Source organism: Mustela nivalis (assembly GCF_964662115.1).
Source record: "Mustela nivalis genome assembly, chromosome: 19".
NCBI lineage: Eukaryota > Metazoa > Chordata > Mammalia > Carnivora > Mustelidae > Mustela > Mustela nivalis.
Window position 1 is genome coordinate 14,594,078 of NC_139038.1, and position 17,117 is coordinate 14,611,194.

Below are 17,117 nucleotides of genomic sequence, written 5' to 3' on the forward strand. Positions count from 1 at the left end.
GAGAGGAAACTGCTAGAAGAATGAGAAGCTTTTCTATGCTCCAGAGACATCAAAAACAGACTACAAGGTTATGAGCTCCTTGGACACCGCGCTCTCCAGCATCAGGCCCTTTGTCCGCCTATGAGGGCTCAAAAATGTGTATGGAACCTACGTGTGCATGAACGAATGATACGAAAGAGCTTGTCTTCCTGAAAACCACCACGACAGAGCGGACACGAGCTCCCCGGGGGCTCCCGCCTTCCCACAGTAACCCTGGAACACAACACACCTCCAGGGCCGGTGAGAGCAGAAGAGTCACATTTGGGAGCAAGACCGCTCATGGAGCCACAATGATGCTAGAAGTTTCTCTGGAGACCACGTCCATCTGGCCTGAAACTACCAAAGGAAGATGGCTCAGAATAGGTCGTGCATGGAAACAGTGCCCCTGTTTCGAGGAGCAGGGAATTCTACAAACAACGTTGTGTAATACCTCAGCGGTAGCCGGGGAGGTCCGATTACTTTTACCCCCGTTTACAGACGAGGAATTCAGTACGTGCCCCAAGCTGCACAGTAGTAAACGGTAGAGTAGGGTCAAACCTAAGTGGTCAGGCTCCAGAGACACCTCTCCAGAGGCTGTCCCCAGGTCAAACCTAAGTGGTCAGGCTCCAGAGACACCTCTCCAGAGGCTGTCCCCGGGACAGACGGACAGCAACCACCCAAAGCACTCCTCATCCCAGAAATTCGGACCCGGGCTGCTGGGTTCATCTTTCTGGAGCCGCAGCACGAGGCCGGACCTCGGCTCCACCAAACACTCACGCGAGTCCACATGTAAGTAAACGATCCGGAGGCCACAGTGAGGCTCGAAAGGGTCCAAGACACGGAGGCATGGAGGCTGCTCCTCTGACAAAGCAAAAGGTCCAGGCAAGGTAACGTGGGAGCATAAAAGGGACGAGAGAAAACAGGGGAGGTGGGGAGCGTTCGCGGGGAGGTCCAGGAGCACCTGCGCGGGCGCCGGGATGAGGGCAGCGAAGCCACCTTCGGGAGCCCTTGGCTGAGGGCATCGGAGGGAAGCGGACGGATCGCAAGGGGGGGACAGGGAAGGACACCGAGAGGCAAAACAAACACGAGTGCGAGGCCCCCACTGTGCGCTCACCTCTTCTGTCCCCAGCCAGCCCGGGAGAGCAGCCCTGGACCGCGTCCCGCACTGCATCCGAAGCCAGAGAGGTACGAAAGCCAACCTAATCTCGTCATCTTCCCTCCGCTGTCCCCTGAAATGACCTCACTCACCGGGTCCGGGGAGCTGCTCTGAGCCGGAATGAGCAGCTTCGCCGGTGCTGCAGCTCCGCCGGTGCTTCTGCTTGGAGGCTGCGGGGCGGGGGGTTCAGACCGGAGCCGAGGAAAGCAGCAGATGCCCATCGAGGGGCTGGCGCTTCCGGGAGCGCACCTGCCAGCCCTCCCTGCCCTCCCCGGCCTGTGGGCATCTCCCGTTGTGCCCCACACACCCCCCTCATGCCCTCATTCCCTGATGCTAAGCGTGGTCCTTCCTCCGCGTCCAGCTCTCCTCGCTCAGGGAGGAGGTCTCTCCCAGCCTCTAGACCCGAAACAGAACGGCAGCCGAGCAGATGGGCGATCCTGCTGAACAGACCCCTGAGCCTGGGCCGGCAGGGGTCAAAACCCTAGACAACGCAACCTTCCTAGTCTCGGTTTTCCCACCAATAAAATGGGCGTCAGGAGGATTTGCCTCACGGAGCAGCCATGAGCCTTCACTAGGATTACCCAGGAAATCCTTGCACAAAGCCCAGCCCGTGGAAAGCAAAGCACCCAGCTCCTGGCGGTCAGGAGTTGAGGACCCACGGCCGTGGCCCCGGTACGGCAGCATCCATGGGGAAGGAGGGTCCGGGTGGGGAGGGGAGGGCAGGGCACAGAGTGTGACCTCAGGCGCTCTCGGCGACTTCACCCTGCGTCACCTCACACGGTCCCTTGGGTAGTCGCCAACTGGGCTGGCGACGGGGCCCTCTCGTGCATCTGGTGACTTCGGCACAGACGCACAACAGCAAGCTGTGAAGTTTCAGAAGCGGCCGAGAGGAAGCCTGGAGAGGCTCGTGAAAGAACAAACACGGGCTACGTGTGTTTTTAAGAGGGTGGGGTGACCTGTAAAGATCTGGACGCCGTAGCAAGGCCCAGACTATCAAGAAGCATGGGGATAAGCCACGGACATAGGAAAGATCCCAGAGACGCGCCCAGGACAGCCGTGAGTTGAACAGGGAAGAAGCGAAAGCAAGGATGACAACGCATCCCGCCACAAGGCAGCCGTGCTAGCCCCATGAGGTCCGTTCGCAGGCAGGGAGACTCTGGTCCCGATGAGTCAGGCCCGTGTTGTTTTGTTTTTCGCTTTCTGACCCGGCTTGGACCCACCAAGGGTTCCCGGGGACACATGGCACAGAGCCACGCGGAAGATGTGGGGACAGAAAACAGGGTGACGAGTGAGCCAAGACCGCCCCATTCCTGATTTTTTTTTTTTCTTCTTGGCAATATATCCTTTCTGAAATATAACTTTGGAAAAGATGCCTCCGGCTTAGAAAATTCCAGAAGGACGAGAACGTCAAAGGGAAAAAAAAAATGACACAGCATCATTAAGAAGAAATGGTTTTGACAAGTTGGAAGCCCTGGGACGTCTGGACAGGCAGGACCAGAGAGGTCGTAATTCTCTTCCCATTAAAACAAAAAACAAAAATTGGTACCTTAAAAATATAAGAAAGAAGAAGGGAAAATTTTCCCTTTTGTGGATTTTTTCCAAGTTATTAATAATGAAGCCAGGGCAGCACTGGAAACAGAAGAAATGCAGTAGAGAAGCCGAATTAACAGACAAGAAGTTCGGCCCGAGGGAGTGCGGCGACTGGGTGGGTAACGAAATCGCGTCTCTAGACCCGTGGGTGGATTGTTCCAGAAGTCGTATGGGAAAACCTGAAAATCATTTGCAAAATGTAACAATAACATTAATAGTAGACAGACTTAAACATTTAATGACAAAAATACATGTTTTATTAGACTTCTGGTAAGACTGGCAAATCCGTCTCGCTGGTGTAGGGTCTCCCCTTTCCAAAACGCTGCTCAGATAAGACAGACTGAGGGCAGGCGGGACGTGGGTCCTCTGAAAGCCACAAGGACAAAGAGGAGGAGCAGGGAGGGAGAGGCAGAAGTCACACAGCAGAGGGGGAAGCTCCTGCCTCAGCAGATGAAGGTGAGGACAAATTCCGAGCTCAGCCTGGGTCTGCACACAAGGAAGGGGGCAGCCGGTCGGGGCTGGAGCACTGAGAGGCACATGCTGGCCGTGGCTGGTGCCTCCGGGGGGCCCGGGGCCGGGCAGACAGAGAGCCAGGTGGTCAACCTCGGCGGAAATGAGTGAGAGGGAGAAGAATCAATGAAACAAGATGGGATCGGGAGGGAGTCACACCGTAAGAGACTCTTAATCTCACAAAACAAACTGAGGGTTGCGGAGGGGGGGGGGTGTGGAGAGGGTGGTGGGTCATGGACACGGGGGAGGGTATGTGCTATGGTGAGTGCTGTGAACTGTGTAAGACTGACGATTCACAGACCTGCTGCACCCCTGGGGCTAATAATACATTCTATGTTAATAAAAATTTTTAAAAAAGAAATGAGTAGGAAGGCACACCAGACCCTGAGGGGCAGACGTAGGGGCCCGTCTAGGCACAGAACTGCCCCCCCACCCCGACCCCGTGGCAGGCTTCCAGGACCTCTGCTCCACGGCACACCTCCCCAGGACGGCAAGGGACTCTGTGAGAAGCCACTGAACGCTATTCGACTTAAGCTATGCACAACACACGACAGTAATAAAAAGTGGGTTTTTAAATTTACAAGATAAATTTAAAATTTAGAAGTAAATATGTAGTCTCGAGGACGAGGAAGAGTTTTTGAAGCTTGACCCCAAACTTAAATATTTAAAGGGAGGGGGGACCTGAGTGACACAGTCGGTTAAGGGTTGGACTCTTGGTTTGGGCTCAGGCCATGATCTCAGGATCCTGGGATCAAGCCCACATCGGGCTCCCCGCTTAGCCTGGAGTCTGCTTGAGTTTCTCTCTCTCTCTCTCTCTCTGCCTCTGCCCCTCTCTCACTTGCACACGCATGCACGCTCTCTATCAAATAAATCAATCTTCAGAAAAAGAGGGAGAGTAAAACATGTAATTACATATACTTCCGAGCAAGAAGTTAAAAAGTAATACAAAACAGCAAACATGGAAAATGTTGCAACATGTAATAAACAAAACGTAGTATTCTTTCTATCAGTGTGCCTACAAGTCATTAAAAAAAAAAAGATCACCTCGGTAGAAAAACGGACATAAAACATCAATACGCAATGTGCAAAAGCAAACAAGAAAATCAAACGGCTACTAAGTATAGGGGGAAATGTGCATGCTTGCTCACGATCCCAGGAATCCGGGATGGGACAATGGGACGCAATCGGGCTACCTCATTTCAGAAACCAACCAATGCCGACAGGTGAGAATGTGTCACAATGAGCCCTTTCACAGGTCCCAGCCAGAAAGGGGATGGAACCAGCTTGAGGAAGGGGACTCGAGTTCTCAACGTGGTCATTCCGCTTTTAAGAACTTACCCTTCAAGATACTTCTGGGGGCGCCTGGGTGACTCAGTTAAGCGTCCGACTCTTGGTTTCTGCTCACGTCACGATCTCAGGGTCGTGAGACTGAGCCTGTGGCAGACTCCGTGCTGGCCTTGGAGGCTGCTTAGGATTCTCTCTCTCTCTCTCTCTCCCTCTCCCCCTCCCCGGACCTGCTCTCTCTCTCTCAAAAGAAAAATGCTACCAAATGTGCAGTATTTTTCAATAGTAAAGTCAAAGTCAGAAATGCCAATTTGTGTCCACTTGTGGAATAGCATGAACTCCTGAAAAATGATGGGGCAGGAGCCGATGTGACCGTCTGGAGGGACAGCGCAGCTTATTGAGCTAAGAAATGGCTCATGCGACGGTGTCGACACACAACGCCTTCTAATAAGCTGGGGGATGCCTTAAGCACCCACGACACCCCCAGGAAAGCACACACGATACAAACTGGGAGCTTCTGCCCCAAGCTGGGATCCACGGTTCTCTCTGCTTTTGTGGGACAAAGAGTCCATTTTCTGTTCTATTTGCTTACTTTTTAGTGTTTGGCCACAGATCTTTTGCTTTGGTACTTAACCTGTGCATAGGAGAAAGCGGTGGCCGGACGGCAGAGGTTCTCTCCTCTGGAAAGCCCTGTGGGGCGGCAGAGTCTCCGTCCCCACCGCCCCACGGGGCAGTAGATTTCCGCGCGTCTCTGAAGGCAGGCGGGCTGGACCGAGACGGGGCGATCGGACGCCACGGCTGTTTTTCACCACCGCTTGCCCTGCCTGGTCGGCTCGCGCGGGGACTGCGGACGGCCAGCACCCGGCAGGATGGGACAGCCAGGTGGCAAACGCCGGGGAGAGCTGTTGCCACAGGGTGGGCCCTTGGGCAGCCGGGCCGAGCCAGGGAGCCCCCACGGGTTCGAAAGCAGCTCTGAGGGACAGGAGGCTGGGCTGAGCGGGAGGCAAACCTTCCAGGCCTCCGGGAAAGGCTTCAGGTCCCCTCCCTCCCAGAGAAACCCCCTGTTTACCAGTCCTGGCAAATGCTGGAGCCCAAAGGGCTTCCTCCGAGTGAAATGGACCATGGGTGCCTGTGTTAGGAAGACAGAAAAAGAACGGTCACCCGCAGGGCACCCGGAGGGGCTCTGTCATGGGCTTTTGGGTCACGTCGTGAGCCCAGGGTCCTAGGATGGAGCCCCGCGTGGGGCTCCCTGCTCGGCAGGAAGCCTGCTTCTCCCTCTCCCCCTCCCCCTGCTTATGTTCCCTCTCTCTCTCTGCTTCTCTGGGTCAAATCAATCAATACAATCTTTTTTAAAAATAATAATAATGGTAACCTGCCGCGCCCTTGCAGAAAAATGCTCTGCAGCACTCAGGGGCTCAAACTCTGCTTGGGGTGATTTGCATTATAATGCCTGACCCGCGGGCAGGGATTTCCGACGGAGCTTTCCTGTGGCTGTGCCTTCCGCCCAGGTTTTCTCAGCTCTCACCTCCGTCTGCCAATTACCTAATGAGCTGGAAGCTTCCGTCCAATGCAGGACGGCCGCCCCATTGAAGAGGACCTTTGATTAAAATCAAATCATTTGATTTTTAATGCAATTAATGACTCCTTTATTCGTCTGGTCCAATGTTCCCAAACAGTCCCTTTACGAACCGCCTTCCCCGCACGTTTACTTAGTTGACTCTCCTGCTTCTCCAAAGAATTCAAGACCTCGCTCATTTAACTCCCACCCCGCCCCCACCGGCCACCTCCCCAGAAGCGTGTGAGCGATCCTCGAATTTGATGTTAGAGCCAATAACCGCACAGCCAGGGAGGACAGCCTGTTGTCTCCGGGAGAACCACCTGCAGACCAGCCGGGCCGGGCTCCCTGCACCCACGCCCAGGTCGGAAGATCACAGAGGCCGGAATGCAGCTAGATGCTCCCAGTCCTGTGCTCCCATCACACCGAAGAGGCACCTCTAAACAGGTGTGAGGCAAAGCGCGGTGCCAAGAGACGTGGAAGAACCACACACATGTACGCACACGTGTGCACACCCACCAAGCCCCTTAAAAGGGCTTAAACGCAGACAGGGAAGAAGGAACTGGAGTCGGCGCACGGCAGGTCTGGTCCCTCGCTGGGAGGGCGCCTCCCTTTCGTTCACCCTCCCAGGACTCCAGTTCCAAACGCGGTCCCCAGCGCAAGGCGGTGAGCAGAAGAGGCCGTGCGCGGGTGTGTGTGAACGCCGACACCACGGAAGCTGGGGACGTCCCACGCTGCTGGGCCCGCGGGTGGCAGAAGCAGCAGGGGCCGAGACGCAGAGGTCCGACATCTGGCCAAGCTTGACCACAGGGGTCGATGCCCAAGGACAGCAAAGTCACTCCGGAGCCAAAACTTCCACGTCAGGGAGACACCGGACCCCAGGGGCGTCACTGACCCGTCTTTCCTGCGGATGGGCCGCTGGGAGCTCGCGCAAGTCCTGGTCAGAACAAGACAGCAGGAGTGGGGTCCGAAGATCGGACTGACCCCGCAATAAATCCCAGGGGGACTGGGGGGCTGGAGACGACGTGAGGCTTCCTCCTCTGAGTGTCTGTGGGGCCAGGGGCTCCTGGTGGAGAACACTGTGTGTTTGGGAGCGAATGGTGCACTCTGTTGGGGACAAGTTGCGTCGGCCAGCCCCGTGGGACCAGGTACATCTCCCATCCGGATATCACAAGAGATAGCGCAAGCACGGAGGGAAGAAGGTTGCTCCGAGAGAAGCTACAGCATGAAAACAAAGAGGCCAAGGCACGAACTTCAGGAACCCCGCCACTTGAGGGTACAGGGAAACATGGAGACAAGAAAGTGTTATGGGCTCAAACGTGTCTGTCCCCAAATTCAGAGGCTGATGCCTCAGAATGGGACCCTACTTGGTGACAGGCTTTAAAGAGGTCATTGGGTTAAAAGAAGGTCCTTCAGGTGGGCCCTAATCCCATGGGACAGAGTCTTTGCAAGAACAGGAAGCGGGGACACAGACACCCACAAAGGACGGTCGGGCGGAGACAGAAGACAGCCGCCCCCAAGCCCAGGGAGGAGGCCTGGCGCAGAGCCCCCGTCACAGCCCTCGGGGGGGACCGACCCTCTGACAGCGAGGTCGTGGGCTTCCAGCCTCCCCGACTGTGAAAAAATAAACTCCTCTGGCTTAAGCCACCGGGTCTGAGGTGCTTTGTTACGGAAGCCCCAGCACACACACAGGAGGGGAGAGTCCGGAAATGAAGTCAGGAGCGCTCCTTCTGGGGGACGCTGCAGGAGGAAAGGGGAGGTTGACGGGGTCAAACGTTTCCCAGCACGAGAATGAGTCCACGTGGTTAGGCTTAAAATGAGGCTATGAGTGACCTTTAGAAGCCAAGTTCAGGGGCACCTGGGTGGCTCAGTGGGTTAAGCCTCTGCCTTCGGCTCAGGTCATGATCCCAGCGTCCTGGGATCGAGCTCCGCAGCGCGTCAGGCTCTCTGCTTAACCGGGGTCCTGCTTCCCTCTCCCCCAGCCTGCCTCTCGGCTTACTTGTGATCTCTGTCAAATAAATAAATAAAATCTTTTTTTAAAAAGGTCCGGGGGGTCTGGGCCGGCTGGGATTTCATCACGGCATCACCGGGAGGATGGATGGTTTCAGGTTTCCTTTGTCTGAGCTGAGCGGAAACCAGAAAGCGCTCAGGGGACAACGTCAGACGAAGGCTGGTGAGTACAAGCAGGTGGCGGGAGACACGGGGTCGCTGTGACACGGGGTCGGCCAGCAGCAAAGGGTGAAGGGGCTGGGTGAGAACGAGGCGGAAAGCGGGGGCAGCAGGGGCAGGTCCTCCTTGTCCGAAGCTCTGCGGTACAGACAGGGAGGGAAACAGGGAGGCAGTGGGGTCAAGCCAAGCCTTGGGGGGACCTGGGCTTGTGGGCGAAGGGAAGGAGAAGAAATCCACTCGATCAGCCCGGGGCTCAGCCGTGGCTGAACAACATACATTTTTAATGGCCTCAGTTTAGCCAACCGAGAACTGAAGAAGCGAATGTCTGGTTTTATTCAAGGTCCAGGGCTGCCAAGTGAAGACGGAAAGAGGTCAGGAAGGTCAGCGAGTGAGGGCTCCTGGGAGTTCACGGTGGAGACAAGACCCAGGGCTCGGAGCAAGGCTGAAGACCTCTCAAGAGACCGTCGTCCCGGGTCGCACGTCAGAAAGAGGCGGTTGGACAGTTATCCTAAGCCACCGGCCAAGACCTGGCCGCCCTTTGTTTATCACAGCACGGCCGCACTCAGACCCGTCGTCCGCGGTTGCCTCCGGCTTCAACCGCAGGGGTGAAGAACTAAGCCGCAAGTACTTGCTACCTGCCCCTTTACAGAAAAGTCTGCCAGGCCCTGAAAGGAACGGACGGTAGCGTGAAAATCAGGTGGCCAGGCCAGGCGAGCAGGGCGGGAGCGAGAGCCAAGGCCAAGCCAAGCTGAAAACCCACACGATGGGCAAGGCTGGGAGAGATCGGAACCACCAGGCTGTCCCCGCCCACGGGGAGCAGAGCCATCGGGGCACAGTTCAAAGCAAGGCGGAGACCCTAAAAGTCTAGTGCAAAGAGCAGGCTTGATGTGAGGGAAAAGGCAGGGGTTCCGTCCGTCCGCCAGGGGCAGAACCCCCGCTAGAAGCCCACCCTGCAGGCTCAGGAGGTACATCACCAGGAACAAGGTGGTGAGCTTGAGGCAGAGACCGTAGCGCGGACTCTACGGGCGCCACCGAAGAGCCAAACGAAGTCCAGGCTGTGGCAAACGCGGGCGGAGGTACAGTCCCTAAGCCCAGCGCAGATGACCTGAGACTCAGTGTCCACACGGGTGCCCGAGGACACTCCGACCCCACCAACGGGCTGTGGATTCTCTTGCTTGTGAACGAGGGTTTGCCCGCACGCGGCCTCCTCCGAGGACACATCGACAGACAGCCAGGACCGCCACGACCACCGCCAGCTCCAGCAGGGCCGAGCCCGGCGGTGCAAGGGAGGGGGCACCCACGGGAGGCTCAGAGCCTGTTCCAAGAGGCAAAGGTCGGAAGCAGAATACATCTGAGAATGTTCTGGAGAAGTTTCCCACAGCCCCCGGCACACCGGGACAAAGAGAAGGAGAGAAGCCGAGAGCCCCGCGGCTCAACCACGCGGCGGCTCCTGGAGCGCTCGTGACCTTCCACGAGGCGCTCGGCTTCTCCGGGGTCTGCTGTCCTCAGCCGCACAAACAGAAGCAATGGCGAAAAGGACTACGGGAGCTCACACGTGACGTACTCCGAGAGGAAGACTTACATAACCATTAGCTATAATTATACTGATTCAACCTTTATGCTAATTTCCACGCGCCCCTCCGTCTCCTCCTCTGTGGAAAGGCGGGATCTTCTAGGGCAAAACACGCACAAGCCAGAGGGGGCCGAGTCCAGTTCAGTCCGAGCTCCACGGCCACGGTCTTCACCCAAAGGCCACGGGCGACGCGTCAAGCCACGAGCAGGAAACCGTCCCCGTCAACACCGACATGCTAACACAGGTGTCTCAGTTAGGAAAAGCAGGGAAAAAAGGATCCAACAAAATATATTAGTCATCTGAACCCGTCACGGCTGGGTGAGGAGTGCCAGGAACAGCCATTACGAACCATCCTTACGGGTTTTACAGACTCACCACGACATCCAGAAACCCGTGTGTCCAGGATGTTCTTTATTTGTTCCAACGACGGGAGGGAAATATTTGGGGTAAAAACGGTAAACGTAACTATTTTCCAAGAAGTAGGGCGGCCTGCACCGGCGTCCCACCTGGGGAAAGGCGGCGGAGCACCTGTCGCGGCGGCAGCTCTAGCCGCAGGCGCGGAGACCTTCGTCACGGACGCGGGCGGGGGAGGGACGGATGGAAAATCACAGGTGCGATCGGCCCACGTCTCTCGACTCTCCGGTGCCTTTACTATGACTGTATCTACAGTCTTTCTGGATGCCTCTGACCTGTGATGCCCCTGCCCTGCGAGCGGCATTGGGGGTGGTGGGGAGGGGAGGGGCGGGGGTCGCGGTCCCCAAGCCTCGCCCTGCCCTTCTGGTCTCAAGTTCACAGCAGCCCTGGCCTGACCATCTGGGACTCAGGACAGATCACGGTGGGTCTCAGAGCCGCCCCCCCCCCCCAACCACCGAGTGGGTTAGACCAGAAGATGCCTAAGGTCCCAGCCAGCTCTCCCAGCTCTGACTCGGACTCTAGAAACGCTGGCCAGGGACAAGCCAGCGCAAGTCATCTGTAATCGTGACGCCAACTTTCAACTTTCATCTCCGGGACTGGAGCGCCAACGCGTTCCCGTTCAGAGATGGGCCTTGAACGAATGCTCAGTCGCTCTAGTCTTTCTAAGAATGTGTAAAGACGGCAGCAGGGTGCAGGGTCCAGGGCCTCGTCCAGCCCTGCCCTGAGTGAACCGAGGACGCTGTGACATCGTGGAAAAGCAATATTCCAGAAGCCCTCCCTGTGCGCCAAGTGAGTCAGGAACCCGACTCTTGTCCCGGGCTGTGGCCCAGCCGGGGGGCCCAGAGGCGGAAACAGCACCAGCGGCTCCAGGGCAGCGGCCGGTGGGACGCGTCGAATAGCTGAGGGGATTGAGAGGTGCAGAGGCCCCGTCACCAAACCCGCCAGAGCGGTGTAAGGTGCAACACAGGGAACAGTCGACAATCTTGTCCCGACCTGGTATGGGAGATCACTAGACCTACGAGGCGATCATCGTGTTCACAAATACCGAGCCACCATGCCGCACACCTGAAACTCATCTACTCTACATCAATCCTGAAGCAGTAAAAAGGAAAGAGGAAGGAAGGACAGACGGACGGGCGGGCGGACGGAGAGAGGGAGGGAGAGGCGGGCGCTGACTTTCCCGAGGCTCCCGGGGGACTCCAGCGCAGGGACGACGGAGAGACGCTGAACGAAATCCTCCATTTGAGGCTCTAAAACTCCAACCCAGGCCGGCCAGCCTCGCTCCGGAAGCTCTGTGTCGCCTTTCCCAAGACCACAGCAGAGTCACCCGCGGGCCAGAATCCTCCTGGGGGTCACGATTCCGCACCAGGACCTGCCCCTGGCAGTTACGTTCCCGGGTGCGCGTCCTCCCCGCGGCCCGGAGCTCCCGGACGGAGCCGTGACCCCGTCCCACAAAGGGCTACGGGCCGGCACCAGTTCGCGCGCGCTCTCTCTCCTGCTGACCGCAGGGCTCCAAATCAGAGGACAGAACTCTCTCTTTCAGCAACACGTTCCATACAGAGACCTCCAAGCCCATGACCTACTCCCCCGGCAGGGCCAGACACTAAAAGTGAGGGCCCAGGAGAGCCCCAGCTCCAGCATCAGACTGAGTCGTCTGCAGCGTTGGTGCCGACCTGAGGCCGACAGAGCTCGGATGCGGCCCATCAGCAGGGTCGCCCGCATCCCGCCGTCCCTCATTTGTAAACAGATGATTCCTCCCCACTGCCTGCTGCCCCCGGAGGCTGCGCGGGTTCTGTTTCGGGTTCCGAAAGCGGCATTTCTCCGGGCGCAGGAAGCGCGGAGCGCCGGCACTCACGCGGGCGGCGCCGGCACTGGGGCAGAAGGCAGCAGCTGAACTTGGGTCGAGCAGAGCCTGGAAGGTCAGTGTCCACGTCCCTAAGTTGAGGGCCGGGTCAGAGAGCCCCCGGCCTGCACCTGCTACCACCAAGTGTCTCATGAAGTAGGGGGTCCGGGGCAACCCAGGAAACAGACCTGAAGACACAATCCTCGTGGACCCTCTGCTGCTTACATCCACGTGTTTGCCCCCCAAAAGTGATCTACCTAAAGCGACTACACAAAGTCAGGCCCTGATCTTTCTGGCAGAGTCTGTCTGTGTCAGGCAAGGGACGGTGGAGATTTTAGCTGCTTGGTCTCGGGCCTCCAGGGGTGGGGACTCTCTGCCACAACACCCCAACCCGGGAGCCGGGGCACACGGCGGAACCTGAAGACGTCATCTCATCTGTGAAACGGGGGCAGCGCTCACCGTCAGAGCCGGCGGCGCTGAGGGAACACTCCACCAGCCCCAGCCACGTCCCGCTGCATCCGGAAGGTGCTTCTGCGTCTGTGCCCCAAAGTGAGCCATCACCATAGACCAGATTAAATCACAGAGCAGCAGGGTTTTAGGAACAGGCAGTAGGAAGGCAGGAGGCTGAAATGCTACATCCACGTGCGGTGCAGATGTCGGGAGCTTTCTTACCGGACTACGGAGAGGTTTACACGGTGATGAGGCCTGTTGTCAGCACACAGACAGAGGACTCCACAGGACGGATCAACAGCTCAGGAGCCCTCCCACTGTTCCTCAGGTTCCGAGCGCTCTCCGCGTTCGGGGGTTTGCCAAAATAAATTCATTTTCTGACAACCCGGGGCCACCGCAGAGCGCAGGGACCTGGGTGGGGCTGGGCTGGGGGAATCGAGGGAGCCCACGGCACTTGCGCTCCCGAGCCTTGGTTCTGCTGTGAGGAGACAGCCAGGGTCCCTGCCCCCTCTTCCATCGCACGGGTCCATCCCGTGACAATCATTCTCCTCTGGGCACCCAGTTCCCCCTCCTCTTCAGCAAGAAAGGACGTGTTTAATTACGGTAAGGACGGGGGGGACAGTAATTCTGTTCACTCGCGGGAGGCTCCGATCCCACTCTGTTTGGTGGCGTCGACACGGAGTCTGGGGCTGCTCACTCAGGGCACATCGGCCCCCACACCGAGGCCGCACCGGGAGACCACGCAGGTGCACGGCCCTCCCCGGATGCATCCCGGACGGCCCTCAGGAACACGCCGTGGGCTGTTCTTTCTTCTCCTATGTTCGGGGGATAATACTCTGCTGTAATAAATATGTCACCAAAATAATTAGTGAGGCTCCGTCATTTGCACTGCTAAGTTTTCACAAGGGCCAACTTTTGTTAATGAGAAAAGCACAAGTGGTTTGCAATCATGGTACCAAGTCTTGGGTGCCGGTACCGGAGCAATAATGTTTCAAGGCTCAGAGATGAACTTTAATGAATATTTAATTGCTCTATTCTTTATACGTATAAAGTATGCTTTCGGGGTACACTCTGAATACCAAAAAGGCAAGACTCGGTTTCTCTTAGCGGAGTCATGTATTGGAGTTCCCCTGATGATTTTGTTGCAAAGGGAAAAAACGTCATCTAGGTTTCCAGCTCTACAGGAAGGAGTTTTGGAGAGTAATCTGCAAAGGGCTATTTGTTGCAGCAATATTCCAAAATCCTTCAGAGCAAAATATAGATAGAGGTTCTCTGAAACACACAGAAAAAAAAAAAAAATCTAACAGTATATGTATGGAAATGTTAGTGGTCTGGGGAAGGAGGTGCTTTCACTTTTTTTTTTTCTTTTTAAAGATTTTATGTATTTATTTGACAGAGAGAGATCACAAGTAGACAGAGAGGCAGGCAGAGAGAGAGGGGGAAGCAGGCTCCCTGCTGAGCAGAGAGCCCGATGCGGGACTCGATCCCAGGACCCTGGGATCATGACCTGAGCCGAAGGCAGAGGCCTAACCCACTGAGCCACCCAGGTGCCCCTGCTTTCACTTTTTTACGTAATATTTCTGTGTTGCTTTAATTTCTTATTTAAATAAAAAATGGTGTGCTTTCATCACTAAAAAAATTTTTTTAAGCATAAAACAAAGAGCCTCCGTTTGGACAGCCGGTGCAAAGTAAACATCCTAATTTCTGTCCCAACCAGGACCGTGGGCTTGGACATTCACGTTTCCAGAAACGAAATGGAAGGGAAAAGTGGGGAGCGGGTGGAGGTTCACAACGCCCCATTCTAGGCACGTGTGGCCTGCCGTGTCCACGTTTTAAAAGAATGTTTTCCTGATTATAAGAGAAACGTCTGCTCATTTTCAAGAGCACAACCCTCATTTGCAATGCCAACACCTCTGGACGGCCGTGTGCACACACGGTGTCTACTTCTCCCATTATTCTATACCATGTTTTTAAACAAAACTGAAATCATGCTAGAGATGTGGTTTTGGCTGAACCCACAATTAACTGGTACAGTAGAAACCACTAAATTAAGGTCACCAAGGCATTTTCTCTCCATCTGTTACTCCTAAACACGACATTTTTGTTTTACACTCTGATGGATAAAAACTCGCTTTATTGTACCAAGATAGTGCGTACAGAAGGCACAGCTGCCAGGGTGATCTTTTGAAAACATAAATTAAATGATGCGACTCTCCCATTTTAAAACCCTCCGGCGGCTCCCATCCAACTCAGTATAAAACCACACTCCACAAAATAACTTCCCAGGCCCCCCACGAACTAGCCCCTGATTCTCCGAACTCCTCTCCTGCCACACTAGCCTCCTTCCTGCTCTTCTAAGGCACCTGACTTGTTCCTACCTCAGAACCTTTGCACCGGCACTTCCACCGCCAGAAGTTCTTCTCCAGATCATTCCCAACTGACCCAGCTTAAATACAGCTCTTCAGTGAGGACTCTGTTGGCCACCCAGTACGAACCGGCCCCTCCACCTGTCTCGACCAGATCATCAACTTCTGCCGCCTAGGTCTACCTTTCACTGCGAGCTACGCCGGTACAATAGGAGAGTACCATGTTCCTCAGTCCCTGAACCAGAGACGCTCCCTAAATCTTGGTTGAATGAATGAAAATGTTTTCCAAGTCTCCAGATTTGTGGGGCACGAGATAAAGTAACCTACTTAAACAGGCCTTATTCACAGCAGAACTGCCCCTTACTGAGACTTTTTAAAATAGGTCACCACCTTCTCCTGCAGCCTGGTCGTGGACAGCTGCCCACAGCACTGCCGGTGGGAGAACAAGGGAGTTATTTTGTCTTGGCCCGATCTTCGTTTTTGCTTATCCAGACCGTCACCTACACCAGAAACCCAGTGGCCACACTAGACCCTTCCTGCTCCTACTCCTACATCAGTTCATCAGTAAGTCCTGCCGACTCTCCCTCCTAGAGAGATGTCCGGTATCCATGCCACACACGGTTCCAGCTTCCTTCCAGAAAACTCCCTTTCCCCCATCCCAATGACCTACCCAAAGCTCTGCTCATTGGACACTTTCTCTTAGCATCTGGAAGTCAGCGGAATACTGGGATGACGCAGATGATGAGGATAAATATGGTGGGTAGATCTGGAGATTACTTACTCCCATAGCATCACCTAAGAGGAACCAGAAGATACCTCCTGCCACCGAGATCCCCGCAGCCACCCAATGCCTACCCGTCCGGTCTCTGGCTCTTCAGCCCGGTGAGTCCCATCACCACCGCCAGTACAAGCGCTTTGTTTGCTTCAGGGTTTAGTCACAGTTGTTTCTGTCGCCCCGCTGGGGTCTACGCCTCTGGTCTCCTCTCTGGCGGATCCATTCTCCGCGAGGCCCCCAACCACACCTACCTAACACTCGAATCTGACCACACTGCGTGCCCCCGGTGGAGAAAAGCTGAGCCCCTGGTCCAGACCAACCTCTTCCCTTGCCACTCCCTGCCTCTACCTTTCCGCTCCAGGAACTGCAAAGCCCAGGCTGCGGTCTCAGCCCCCGGCCCCTGCTCACCCGACTTGCTCTGCACGGGGAGCCCCGTTCAAGGCTGACCACTTCGTGCTCAACCGTTAAGCTCAGCTCAGACAGCACTTGCACGCTGGGCTAGGTGCCTCCCAAGTGTGCAGCCCCAACCCACGGTCTGCCTTCCCCACTCAACGGTGAATGTTTGGAGGACAGGCACGGTGTCATATGCATCTCTATATCGGTAACCACAGAAGAGGCACGGAATGCATTTTAACAACACCAAAAAAAAAAAAAAAAAAAAATCTAACAAGATGTTAAGTGATTAAAATTGTAATTCACTCGAAAACCCCAGGTGGGATGCAACAATGTGTTTTCAGCTTCTGCCTTTCTACAGGTGTTCAGAATGACCCTCAAATGGAGCCCGCGGAGACCAGCCAGTCCATGCCCTGCCCATCTTCAGCAAGGTTTCACAGCTGGAGGGGATGCACCTTGTTGGAAAAGGCGACAAGGCTATTGCCAGGGACACTTCCTGATGGTTCCCCATCAGCAGAAGACATTGCAGACATCGAAGATATCAGTTTAAGCCTCGAGGAAAGGGCAAGGAAGCCGCCTACCCCACACCAGTGTGAGCACAGACAGGGAATGTGCAAACAAAGCGGCAGCTGCCAATAATCAAATCAGCCTCGCCTGCAGCTCCAGCGTGGGCACACGGGGAGAGAGGGCCTCCCCCTCCCCGGACCCCCCTGCCTGAGCTTCCTCACCCGTCTGGAGTGAGGGTCCAGAGGCTGACCCCGATTCGCTCATCCAACACAGGGCGCCCACTCTGGGGCTGACGCCAAACAAGGTCCGGAAGGTCAGAGTCACCGAAACACCCTCTTCGGCTCCTACACAGTCGTGTGGAAAGATCCCTGGGCTTAGAATCAGGAACCCCAGCCTTTTCCCCCCACCAGTGGCATCAGCCTCAGGAAAGTGACTTACATCCCTCGGCATCGGTTTCCAAAAAGGAAAACCAAGGATAACATGAGCTCAAAGGTGGAAAAGTGTCCGGTACCAG

General features: G+C 55.8%; 1 protein-coding gene across 5 annotated transcripts in view; it reads right to left on the reverse strand.

Annotated features, from left to right (window-relative positions):
• The window catches only part of CALN1 (calneuron 1), a 477,468-nt gene that overhangs the window by 363,664 nt on the left and 96,687 nt on the right, over positions 1–17,117 (reverse strand). The window contains exon 1 of one of the 5 annotated variants that reach the window (XM_082714434.1): positions 1,133–1,155. The exons of the other annotated variants lie outside the window; for them this stretch is intronic. The gene's annotated coding sequence lies outside the window, so the exon portion shown is untranslated. Of the gene's footprint in view, positions 1–1,132; positions 1,156–17,117 lie in introns of those variants that run through there. 5 annotated transcript variants of the gene reach the window in all.